A 12,474-nucleotide genomic window follows, 5' to 3' on the forward strand; every position below is an offset into this window, starting at 1 on the left:
GGGGGAGAAAGCATTTATTTGGCCTACACTTCCATATCATGGTTCATAATCAAAGGAAGTCAGGACAGGAACTCAAACAGGGCATCATCTTGGAGGCAAGCACTGACTCAGAGGCCACAGAGGGGTACTGCTTACTGGTTTGCTCTCCATGGTTTGGTTTGTTCTGCTTGCTTTCTTATAGAATCCAGCCCTAACAGCCCAAGGACAGCAGCACCCAAAATGAGCTTGGCCCTCCTCCATGAATCACTAGTTAAGAAAATACCGTATAGGATTGCCTACAACATGGAGGCATTTTATTTTTCTTTCTTTGTTTCTTTGTTTCTTTCTTTTTTTAAACAATTTATTCACTTTGGATACCAGTTGTAGCCCCCTCCCTCATTTCCTCCCAGTTCCACCCTCCTGCCCTCTTCTTCTCCTATCCCTCTCCCCTAGCCCACTGATAGGGGAAATCCTCCTCCCTTACTGTCAGGTTGCATCAGGACTACCTAGATTCTATTCCTGTGAGTTCTGGGTAGGTTGCCCCCCAAAAGAGAAGTGATCAAGGTGCAGAAAACTGAATTCATGTCAGAGACTGTCTCTTCTCCCCTTGCTAGAGGACCCACATGGAGACTGAGTTGTCTACGGGCTACATCTGAGCAGGGGATCTAGGTCCTCTCTATGCAAGGACTTAGGTTGATGCATCGGTCTGTGCAGTTTCCTCTGTGCCCTGCTTTTTTGGCCTTGTTGGTCTCCTTGTGGGGTTTCTGTCCCCTCTGTGTCCTTCTATATCCCCCTCCTTCTATAAGACTTTCTGTGCTCTATCCAAAGTTTGGCTGTGAATCTCTGTATTGGTCCCTTGATGGGCGGAATCTTTTAGAGGACATCTGTGGTAAGCTACTGACCTGTTCCTTCTCTTGAACTGCTTCTGGTGTTTATCCTGTTTCCTTTCTGAATGAGAATTAAGCATCTTTTCTAGGGTCCTCCTTGTTTTTTAGCTTCTATGGGTCTGTAGATTTTGGTATATTTATTCTATACTATATGCAATATCCATGTATAAGTGAGTATATACCATGCCTGTCTTTCGACTTCTGGGTTACCTGACTCAGGATGATCTTTTCTAGTTCTATCCTTTTGCCTGCAAATTTCATGATTTCCTTATTTTTAATTGCTAAGTAGTATTCCATTTTTGTAAATATACCACAATTTCTGTATCCATTCCTCCATCTCGGTTGTTTCCAGATTTTGGCCATTACGAATAAAGCTGCTATGAACATAGTTGAGCAAATGTCCTTGTTGTATGGCTGAGCATCTTACAGATATATGCCCATATATAGCTAGGTCTTGCGGTAGCACAATTCACAGTTTTTTGAGAAAGCATCAGATTGACTTCCAAAGTGGTTGTATCAGTTTGCACTCCCACCAGCCATAGTGGAGGCTTCACCTTTCCCCATATTCCCTCAGCATGTGTTGTCACTTGAGATTTTGATCTCAGACATTCTGATAAGTGTAAGATGGAATCTCGGAGTTGTTTTGATTTGCATTTCCCTGATGATGAAGGATGTTGAACATTTCTTTAAGTGTTTCTCCACCATTAGAAATTCCTCTGTTGTGAATTCTCTGTTTGGCTCTGTACCCCATTTCTTAATTGGATTATTTGGTTTGTTGGAGTTTAATTTCTTGAGTTCTTTATATATTCTGGATATTAGCCCTTTGTCAAATGTAGGCTGACACTTTGTTCTGTTGATGGTGTCCTTTGCTTTACAGAAGCTTTTCAGTTTCGTGAGGTCCCTTTTATTGTTTATTGATCTTAGAACCTGTGCTCTTGGTATTCGGTTCAGGAAGCTGTGTCCTCTGCCAATGAGGTCAAGACTCTTCCACAAGACTCTTCTGTTTATTGTTGCTCAACAGTACAGCTTGGGATCAGTGATGAAGATACCTCCAGAAGTTCTTTTATTTTAGCTAATCTGGGTGGATTTTTTTTTCCATATGAAGTTGAGAATTTTTCTTTCAAGGTCTATAAAGAATTGTGTTGGTATTTTGATGGGAATTGCATTGGATCTGTAGGTTGCATTTGTTAGAATGGACATTTTTACTATGTTAATCCTACTGATCCATGAGCATGGGAGATCTTTCCATCTTCTGATATCTGCTTCAATTTTCCTTCAGAGATTTAAAGTTTTTTTTTTATCCAAGTCTTTCACTTGCTTGGTTAGAGTCACACTAAGGTACTTTATGTTATTTGTGGCTATTGTGAAGGGTGTTGTTTCCCTAATTTCTTTCTCAGCTGGTTTGAGTTTTGTTTACAGGAGAGCTACTGATTTTTTTTTTTTTTTTTTGAGGTAAGTTTAAATGCAACCACTTTGTTGAAGGTGTTTATCAGCTGAAGGAATTCTCTGGTAGAATTTTTGGAGTCAATCATGTATACTATCATATCATCTGCAAATAGCGATACTTTGACTTCCTCCTTTCTGATTTTTTCCTCTTTATCTCCTTTAGTTGTCTTGCTCCATCTAGGACTTCTAGTACTATCTTGAAGAGATAAAGAGTAAGCAGCTTCACATTGTTCCTGACTTCAGTGGTATTGATTTAAGTTTCTCTCCGTTTAGTTTGATATTGATATAGGCTGTTATTAAGAAGAGAGTTGTTAAAGTTTCCATGAGTGTGTAAGCTTTTTGCTCTTTCTGTTATTGTTGAGATCTAGTTTTAGACAATGGTGGTCTGATATGATACAAGGGATTTTGTCAATCTTCTTGTACCTGTTCAGGCTTGCTTTGTTGCATATACTGTCAATTTTGGTGAAGGTTCCATGAGGTGCTAAAAAAAAGGTATACACTTTGCTCTGTCTTTCAGTGAGAGTGGGATTCTGTTGAAGCCATGATGTCCTGTTTTTTGTTGATTTGTATTAGTATGCTGGCCTCTAGCTATCTGGTTGTCTGTCACCTTGACTGTTTGATCCTGGATCATGTACTGAAGACTGGGCCCAAGTGTCTCTGAAGTCTGGAGTAGTCTATAGGAAGATGAGAGAGGGCCAGGTACTCGAGAATGGGTCTGGCAATTTGAATGCAGCTAAGAAAGGGAGGGTGCTAGTTCAGTTGTCGGGGGCTCGGGTGAGTGCCTTGAAGTGCAGGGCACATACACTTGAGCATACACAGGCTTGGGCAGTAGTGTGCATTGAAGGTCAGGGGGTGATCATTCTCCATTGCCTTGAAGAGCCTGGAGCAGGCACAGGTTTTGGTGTGGATGCATAGCATGTGTACAGGTGCCCAGATGGGTTCGGCGTGGGTGGCAATCCCGGGTGTCTCAGAAAGGAGCTGTACAGGGGGCCCGCAAGCCTGCCAGACTCCATGGCTCTGTGACTCATACTCCTCTGGGTTGGGCTATCCTGAATCCATGATCTGTGCTTTTCTAATGTTTGCTTGGTCTCCATGGGTGACCAGCAGAACCATGGCTTGAATGCTGGGAAAACTGATCCAGAGATCCCAATGTTGCCCTCAGAGGCCGAAGGGTAGAGGAGAATTTGATGTCTGGCTGATAAAGAGGTAGGTGCCTGGACCTGGCGTTTAAAAACCCCACTCTCTAAAGTGTGTGAAGAGTGCTGGGGTCCTAACTTTATGAGACTCTCAGACCAAGGAAACAGCCACAGGAGCCTGGAACGGATCAGCTCCAAATGTCCCAGGAAGCCTGAAGCTGCCCTTAGGCTACAGGAGGGACCTGATGTCTGGCTGCTAGAGCTGAGGGTCCCTGGACCAGGGGTTCTGCTCTTGCTGGGCTGTGCAGAAAATGCCAAGGGTTCACAGTTTGCAATTCCCGGAGCAGGGAGATGGCCACAGGGCTCTGTATACTATTCGCCCCAACTCACAGGATGTCCTCACTAGTCCTCAAAAGCCACAAGGTTGATGCTCTGATTTCAGCCACCGGTCCACTCAGAGGTTTGGGAATCTCGGATATTCTGCTCCTCCGATACGGTGCACACTGGTGGCCACCATCTTGGAACTCTCTAATTCTATTTTTTTATTAATTTATTTTTGTTATTAATTACAGTTTATTCACTTTGTATCCCATCTGTAGACCCCTCCCTCATCCCCTTCCATCCCTATGTTCCCTCCCTCTTCTCTTCCCATGTTCCCCCCCAAGTCTAATAATAGGGGAGGTCCTCCTCCCCTTCCCTCTGACCCTATTCAGCCTTATTCTCTCCCCTGCTCAGTGACTAGCTGTAAACTGCTTTATTGGCATATCAGAGGATAATTGGGGAGCAGTGTTTACACAACATTGAGACAGGAGATTCTCAGAAGAAGGATTGCAACCAGATATGGGGATTTCAGAAATCAGCATTTGAATTACACAATAACCTTACACCTATGTCTTCTAAAAGACAACCTTGCAGATTATGCCTGTAAAGGTAAATTTTTAATCTTACACCACAGAAATATTTGAGGAAGTAACAGTAATCTCACCAGCCCTTTTGTCTCTCAGAAATACCCCTTTGAAAAATAAAGAGAAGCTCCAGACTGAAAGAACCATTGTTTTCCAGTACACAGAGAGATTCATACAGGTGATAAGAATATCATTTTTTAATACACACCAATATGCACAGTCCAGTTAGTGCTGCCTCTGAACAGATCTTATCCTGACAAACAACAATATGTCTTCTGTTTCCTTTTCTAGTCTCATCGATTTTGATAAGACAATATTCATGGACCAAAAAAGAGATATGACTTGGGGAAGAGTGAAAGTCACCATCAATTCAAAGCTCTTGCCCAGATATTATATTCTACCAGACACTGACTCTGTTGAGTCTTATTCAAGGACTCCAAGCTACAGAACCCAGCAGTCCATACATCCTGTAAAGCTCATTACAGCAAAAGCAATATAATTTCAGAGTTAGACAAGAAATCTTCAAGGAGTCTTATCTTTTCAAGGTTCAATGTTCATAATTAAGGCAACAATTTAAGGCAGAAAAACTATATTTAGTAAGAAAACATCCTAGTGACTATCTATACAAAATAGCCATTCCCAACACAAACAGAAATTTATCCGTGCATACTTCGGCTTGTATAATCAAGTTTCTTTGTACAAGAGGCTGTATGTTGAGGTAATAGTTTCTTAGAGTATTGTGGAAACACTGTGATTTAACAGATTGGTATTCACCTAATAATAGTAATTATACCCCCCCCATGCTGATGTGGGGCAACATTAAGTATTTTATTGTCTTAGATTATGGTAAAACATTCAAAAAGTACAACCTCTGTTAATGTATTTTTTTATATATTTGATTCTTTTTATTTCCCTAATTTGTAGCTATCTAACATTTAAATAACCATAATTCTATCAACAATTTCTTTTCTTTACCTTATGCTAAATCACCCACTGAAATCACTAATATAAACTCTTACCAAATTCTTATAGAAAATATCTCAATTCAAACTGGGAGAAATAAATTTATCCAAAACAGTAATGGTGAAAATTGGCTAGTGACATGGCTGGAGATGTAGTCAATGACAGAGCACACGCATAGCATATGTGTGGCTCTGGGTCTAAGACACACAACCCAAAGATAAAAGTGGCGAGTTGCAAAGAATGCTATTGGTAACTGTGGTCTTGATACATGTGTGTTAAACTGAGACTACTGATGTTACGGTTTTATTCTTGGTTTGGCCACATCTCTTTGCATTTCAGAAATCAGAGCTACATCTTTGAAAGCATTCCCACAGTGCAAAAAGCTCAAGAGTTCTTATCTTTCAATATATCTACATTTTCTCTTTTAACTTTTTAATTAAAACATAATTAGATCATTTTTCTTTTCTCCAGTCTTTCCCATGTACCAAATCCCTGCTTCCTCACAAAATCATGGTCTCTATTGCTACACACACACACATACATCCCCGACCCCTTCCACACCCACACATGGACATCCCTAAATATATAAATATAAGCTGATTAGTCCATTAGTGTTACTTATATACATGTGATATGATTTCAGGAATGATCATTTGATATTAGATAACCAATTAAGGGGAACATCCCTGGAGAATACTAGCTCTCTGGCTCTCAGTATCCTTAATTTTGTATAGTTCTTTGTCCAGGGTGGGGGCCTCATGACATATTTTTCGTCCATGTTACCATGTATGCTAGTCACATATTTCTTCTCATCTTGTTTAGGCAGCTATACTTTTGCAGAACCATGGGTGACGTGTCTCCCTGTCATATCTAAGAGACAATCTTGCAGCAGATTTCCTGGACCTTTGGCTCTTACAGATATTCTGTCCCATTTCCCCTCATGATGCTCCTTGAGCCGTGCAGGAATCATGTTGTAGATGTGTCAAGTGAGGTAGGATCTCTCTTTACATGTTTGTAAGAAATCCCTAAGAGAAATAAAATGCTTCCTTAAACTTTCAGATATAAACATGGTCTTTTCTATGATTGTCTAGCTAACTTAAATTATTCTTTAATTCTGTTTCACACCATGACAATTTAATGCATTATTTAAAAAAAATGATATAAGAGTTATCCATACTTAAAATTAGCAACTGTATCTGCCTTTTGAAAACGTGACACCTCATATGTCAAACTTAAATAAATATAGCACACTTTTAAAATGTTCTTTCAAATAATGATCGATTAAAAGACACAGTATATACACAGAAGTTTAAATTAACAGTCTAAGAAATGATGGATTAGGGATAGGGGAGAGAGCAAAGGAATATAGTAAGCCACTTCTACAAACTTAACTGGCCCTTCAGTAAAGGGGATGGTATATTTTCTTAGAAAACAGTTCTATTTAATAGTTTCTTGAAATCTGAGTGGCAGATGTGACTGTTCACAAGGCAGATTAAAAAGTGATAAATGAGACAAAGCAAAGATAAGAGCAAACAGAACAGGGTACGAAAATTTATTATCAGTAATAAGTACAGCTTGTGAATCAAGACATTAATGCACTGTTCCGCATAGAAAACAAATAGTTTGACTTAACTATTAATTCTGACACAAAGCAAGTTCATGCTTTACCCCAAGATTTTTGTAATATACTTTCCTTCCAACTAGCAAATCATATTGTGAGTATTGGAAAGTAATGGGACATTTTGCCTGGAGCAAAATAAGTATTAAAAGAAGAGCATTAAAATGGTGAGAAAGGAAAGAAGTGCTTAATCCAGAAGGGAAAAAGAAAGATAGAAAGTGCAGGAAGACAGTCTTCAGATCATCATAACCTAAGCAAGAAGATTTAACAACTACCAGTGAAATTAACTCTGCATGTCCTTCTGGAGCTGTGTGTTCCTTGTCACAAATGTTCTGCACAGTTGTAGCAGAGCGTGGATAACATTTTTTAAAAGGGAATTTGTATGATAGCATCTTGTATTTCATTTTCTGCTATTTATTGTGTGTCTGTCATATGCTAAGCATGCTGCATTATTCAAAACAGACGCAACTAGAAAAGCAATTACATTTTTCATCATGTCTATCACTGGTATATGCCACATCCTACAAATGCTAAAAAATGTAGTCAAGCCTGAACTCAGCATTAACAGAAACACCTCAAGCTTTTGCCAATACTCTGTCAGCTGTCAATACAACAAAGGAATGATCAATTCCCCCCTTTGAGTATGATAGATGTGAAAGATTGGAATTCTAATGCCTGCCTCTCAAGATCAGGCTGTGTGTCTGAAGCAGATGTGTGAGCACCCTGGGCATGTCTATGGCCTTGATATCACACTTAGCATTTTCCCTTCATCTCTCCTATTTAAGAAACATTGGATCAAAGCGACACGTGTTTTTACTGGGGAAAATCCTTATTTATGTGTGCTTTTCTGATGTTCTGATAAATGGAGCTCTAGCGGTGTCAAACCTATCCTGAATTTGAATAGCTATTTTGTTCATGTGACCATGGGGTAAATGCATGTACCTGATAGAAGTATGGAAAAGGCAAAGCTATTTTGCTATGTGCAAGTAACATTTCATATGATAACATACAAAGTAAAGCCTGCCTCTTTATTATACTTTATGTGAGACCTTCTTTGAAGCAGTTACGTCTGCTCAACCAGGTTTGTATTTCATCTCTATACCCTTACCTGGTGTGTTATACATGTACAAGAAGAAGATTTTCTAATTTGGACATAAACTACTGCTGATTATTTCAGTTTTTTGATACTGTAATAGTACCTGAACTATTTATATTATAAAGATATTAAATTGATACAAATTTATGTTGGATGTGATTTCTGAAGATTCAGTATGTAATCAGTTGTTCCTGGTTGTTGGGCCCTTTAAATAAGCAGCATACCATGAGTGGGGAATGTAGGTGCATCAGAGATGCCCAATCAAAGATCAAGAAAAAACTAGACTGCCTGTGTGGGCATGATCCCAGTAACCTAAAACTTTCTAGTAGGTCCTACCAAAGATTCATTTACTTCCTAATATCACCACATTTGGGAACCAAACATGTAACACGTGGACCTTTGTGGACATTACACAACCAAAACATTCCACTGAACCACACATCACAATTGTTAGTCAGCAACTGGCCAAATACCACAGTCTGGAGGCCCATCTCCCAGGAGACTCTACTCACATTCAATGTTGTTAATAGTGGTTTAGCAATGTTGAGTAACACAGCGTCTACAAAAATCTTAGCTTCTGGGGTTTTGTCTAGACAATTTCATATATCTAAGTGCTGCAAGTTATAGATAACTCTGTGTTTTATCAATTTGTAAATGGTTTTTACTCCGTGATTTATTCTCCTGAAAAACACAGGTGGTAGAATAAAATAAGCATGTTAAATGATATACAATATAGCCGATGTAATCAGATTTAAGTGTTAAATGTTATTCAGAATTTCTTACAAAAATGTTCCATCTGCATAGAGCATAGCCATCCCAATTTTATAGCTAACTGTGGGTAATATATTTTATCCATCCCAAAAATGAAGTCCTGAAATATAACTGTCCCATTCATTAAAAGATATCTGTATCTACTTCCTTGGATTATGATATATCTAGCAAAATAGTACCAATGTAGTCTGCTAGATCAGAAGTCTTCCCAATAATTCACATTCTTTTTCTATATCATTTACGATTTAATATACCATTAAGAATTGCTTCTATGATACCTGATAAAACAGGGTCAGATTAAAGGGGAGGAGTGTTGGGATCAGTAAGCAGGCACGTCTATGGCCAGCTCCAAGGGACCTGATAGACAGGTTATCAGGCATTTGTAAAGACACCCTGAACCACCTGGAATTACCTGCGCATGCCCTTGATCACCCTATAAGAGAACTGGAACCCTCCCCCCTCTCTCTCTTCTTCCTCTTCTGCTCCGACTCTTTTCTTCCTCTTCCTCTCTTCTGCTCTCTCTCTCTCCCTCTCTCTCTCTTCCTTTCTCTGTCTCTGCTCCCTTCTCCCCCTTCCCCTAATAAACCTCCCACGTGGAACCGATCTCGTGGCGTGATTTGTGAACCCGAGTGTAACCTTCACATTCGCACGTTTCGGAAGAATTAGTGGATTTGGAAAGTGGCAGGGAGGATATGAGGGAGGAAAGGTGGGGTTGGGAGGGAATGAGGGAGTGGGCTACAGCTGGGATACAGAGTTAATAAAACGTAACTAATAATAATAAAAATAAAATTGAATAATAAAAAAAAAGAATTGCTTCTAAGGAGATGTCCCTGAGCAACCATAGGAATCCTCTTCAACTTCTTTATTTTTAATCATCTTTTATTTGTGTGTGTGAAATATGTCTTGGTCATATTATTTCCATTCTTCTTTTCCCAATCCACCCCCTGCATATTCATTCAACTTTTTTTTTCATTTTCTCTTTTTTTTTAATTTTTTTAATATTAGGTACAGTTTATTAACTTTGTATCCCAGCTGTATCCTGCCTCCTCATTCCCTCCCAATTCCACCCTCCCTCCCTCACCTCTTCCCTGGCCCTTTCCAAGTCCACTGAAGAGAACCTCCTCCCCTTTCATCTGACCCTGGTTTATCAGGTATCTTCAGGACTGGCTGCAAAGTCCTCCTCTGTGGCCTAGCAGAGCTGCTCCTCCCTCGGGGCGGGGGAGGGGGTGAGGAAGGATACTCACCTTTCTCTTTCTCTTTCATTCTCACTCTCTCTTTCAAAATAGTAAAAACAAAAAAAATTAAAATCATAAACAACCTTAAAACCACACAAAATAGCACAAAAAAAATCCAAAACAAGACAAGAAGTACACACACTCTCTCTCTCTCTCTCACACACACACACACACACAAAGAAGCAGCCCATGGAGTCTGTTCTGTACTGTCCAACTCCTCCTGTGCACAGGGTCTGCCCTGGAGTGTGGTTGCTATACCTGGTGACACTCACCAGAGAAAACTTTTGTCTCCTTTCCCAGCAGCATGAATCACAAATGGAAGCTTCTTCATTTCAGAAGACTCAAGGGCTAACTACTTTTTCAGGACTGACCCCAAATATGGTCCTGTGTGTTCTATAAAAACAATTAAATCTGTCATCATCAGGCTACATCCACAATTCAACCAGATTTGGAGCAGATGTAACAAACCTGGAAAGTCTTTCTCCTGTGGTGGATCAAGTACATCTGGGTTTGTTTACTTCAATCTGATTTGCCCTAAGCCTCTTCACATAGAAACAATTTAATAAAAAAAAATTATCAAAACCTAAATCTAAAATTCAACACTCTTGTGAAAGTTTTTATATTGTTTTGGATATCTTGTTATTTTCATCATCTCCACAGAGAATTTTTTTAAATCAAGCTTGTTTAAGATTGCATCCACTTTTAATATTTTCTCATTAATATCTGCAATATTTATAATAACTTGAAGTGTGAAAGTATAAAGTTGTAAAAAGATTTTTCTATCTTTGAGAGCATAATATAGTATCCAAATTAAGAAATTTGTCATTGTCAAGTTTTAATTAGTATATAATAATTTTAGTTTACATATTTTATACTGCTTGCTTATTAGAAGATTTAATCAACAAATATTAGAAAAGATGAGTTTTGGCTAGTTTTGTTATGACATCTTACCTCCCCTCCCTTCTTCTTTTTTTCTTTTTCTCTCTTTTAAGAACCTTGAATCACTAGCCATAATTATACTTTAAAATTCATAACACCAAACAGAGCTCAGAACTGCCCACTCCGGATGACATTACCTACAATAGATTAATGAGAGGTGGAATCATGCAGGTAGACTCCATGCATAAACAAGATCATACCAATAGCAATAGCAACAGACATGATAACAGGCATAGAGGAATTTTTCATGAATTCCCACTTCCAGATAAAGAACTATCAGCAACTATTGACTGCTGAAAGAAGGACAATTATCTTGTTTCAGCAATGAAACACCTTGTTGGTTGTCCTATGCAGAATGGTCAAACTCTGAAGGCCAAAAACAACAAAAATGGACTCAGCAGAATGTGTGTGTGTGTGTGTGTGTCTGTGTGTCTGTGTGTGTGTGTGTGAAAAAAGGAGGCCATCAACTTGAGAGTGAAGGCTATGGTAGAATCTTAAAGGAGGGTAAATAAGAAAAGAGGAGAAGCTGAAGAAACAAAGTAGGAAATTGTAATTCTATTTCAGTTCAAAACATTTAAAAACTAAAGACTTTAAGACATTTAAAGTTTGAAGTATTTAATATTGTCACATTGATATTAATATAAAGTCTTTGGGATTAACATGGAAAGGAAAGTTCTAGCTGGCTATCAAAGTGTTTGTCAAGATGACACAGAGTTGGTTGTTCCAGCCAGTTTTATGCTATTTTTAGACAAATGGGAACCTCAACTGATAAAATACTCCATCCAATTGGCCTTTAGACACATCTATAAGGCATTTCATGATTAATGAATAATTTGGGAAGACATACTCGCAGTATGTTATGCCGCACATACCCTGGATTGGTATTATAAGAAAGCCATAGGAGCAAGGCAGTTAGCAGCACCCTTCCATAGCTTCTACATTAGTTCCTTCCTCCATGCCCTGATTCCTTAGTAATGGACTGTGAAATGTAAGTGAAATAAATCTTTCCTTAAAAAAAAAATCCTTCATGAAATTTGTATGTAGTTAAATGACAGTTGAAGTATTGAATTTTCTTACATGAACTAACATGATAATATGCAAAAATCATTAGATTAGAATATTTTCAAAAGGCTAAAATGATGTGTTGAAAGTTTCAGAGAAGGGATTAATGAAGTTTTGAAACAATCTAGAAGAAAATGGAAGCTGGGGGCTGAAGCTCTGCATCATATAGAATGACTCTTAGCACCCCTGAGGTCTCAGGCTCAGCACTGGAAAAACACCCAGTGGTGCCCCAATTTATCTGGAAATAAAGATAACTGGGGAAGTGACTAGGGTTAAAGATAACACAAAGTGCCAAGAGAACAAAAATTGCAATAAAGTGATAAATCAAAGTGATTATATATAAAAAAAAATAGTAAGGGGACCTAGATGAGATAGTGAATGGTGAACAAAAATATGGAAAGAACATAGCAAACTGAATTTTAAAGGTCATTTTCCAC

This window comes from Psammomys obesus, unplaced genomic scaffold (genome assembly GCF_907164565.1).
Source record: "Psammomys obesus unplaced genomic scaffold, mPsaObe1.curated_primary_1811, whole genome shotgun sequence".
NCBI classification, from domain to species: Eukaryota; Metazoa; Chordata; class Mammalia; order Rodentia; family Muridae; genus Psammomys; species Psammomys obesus.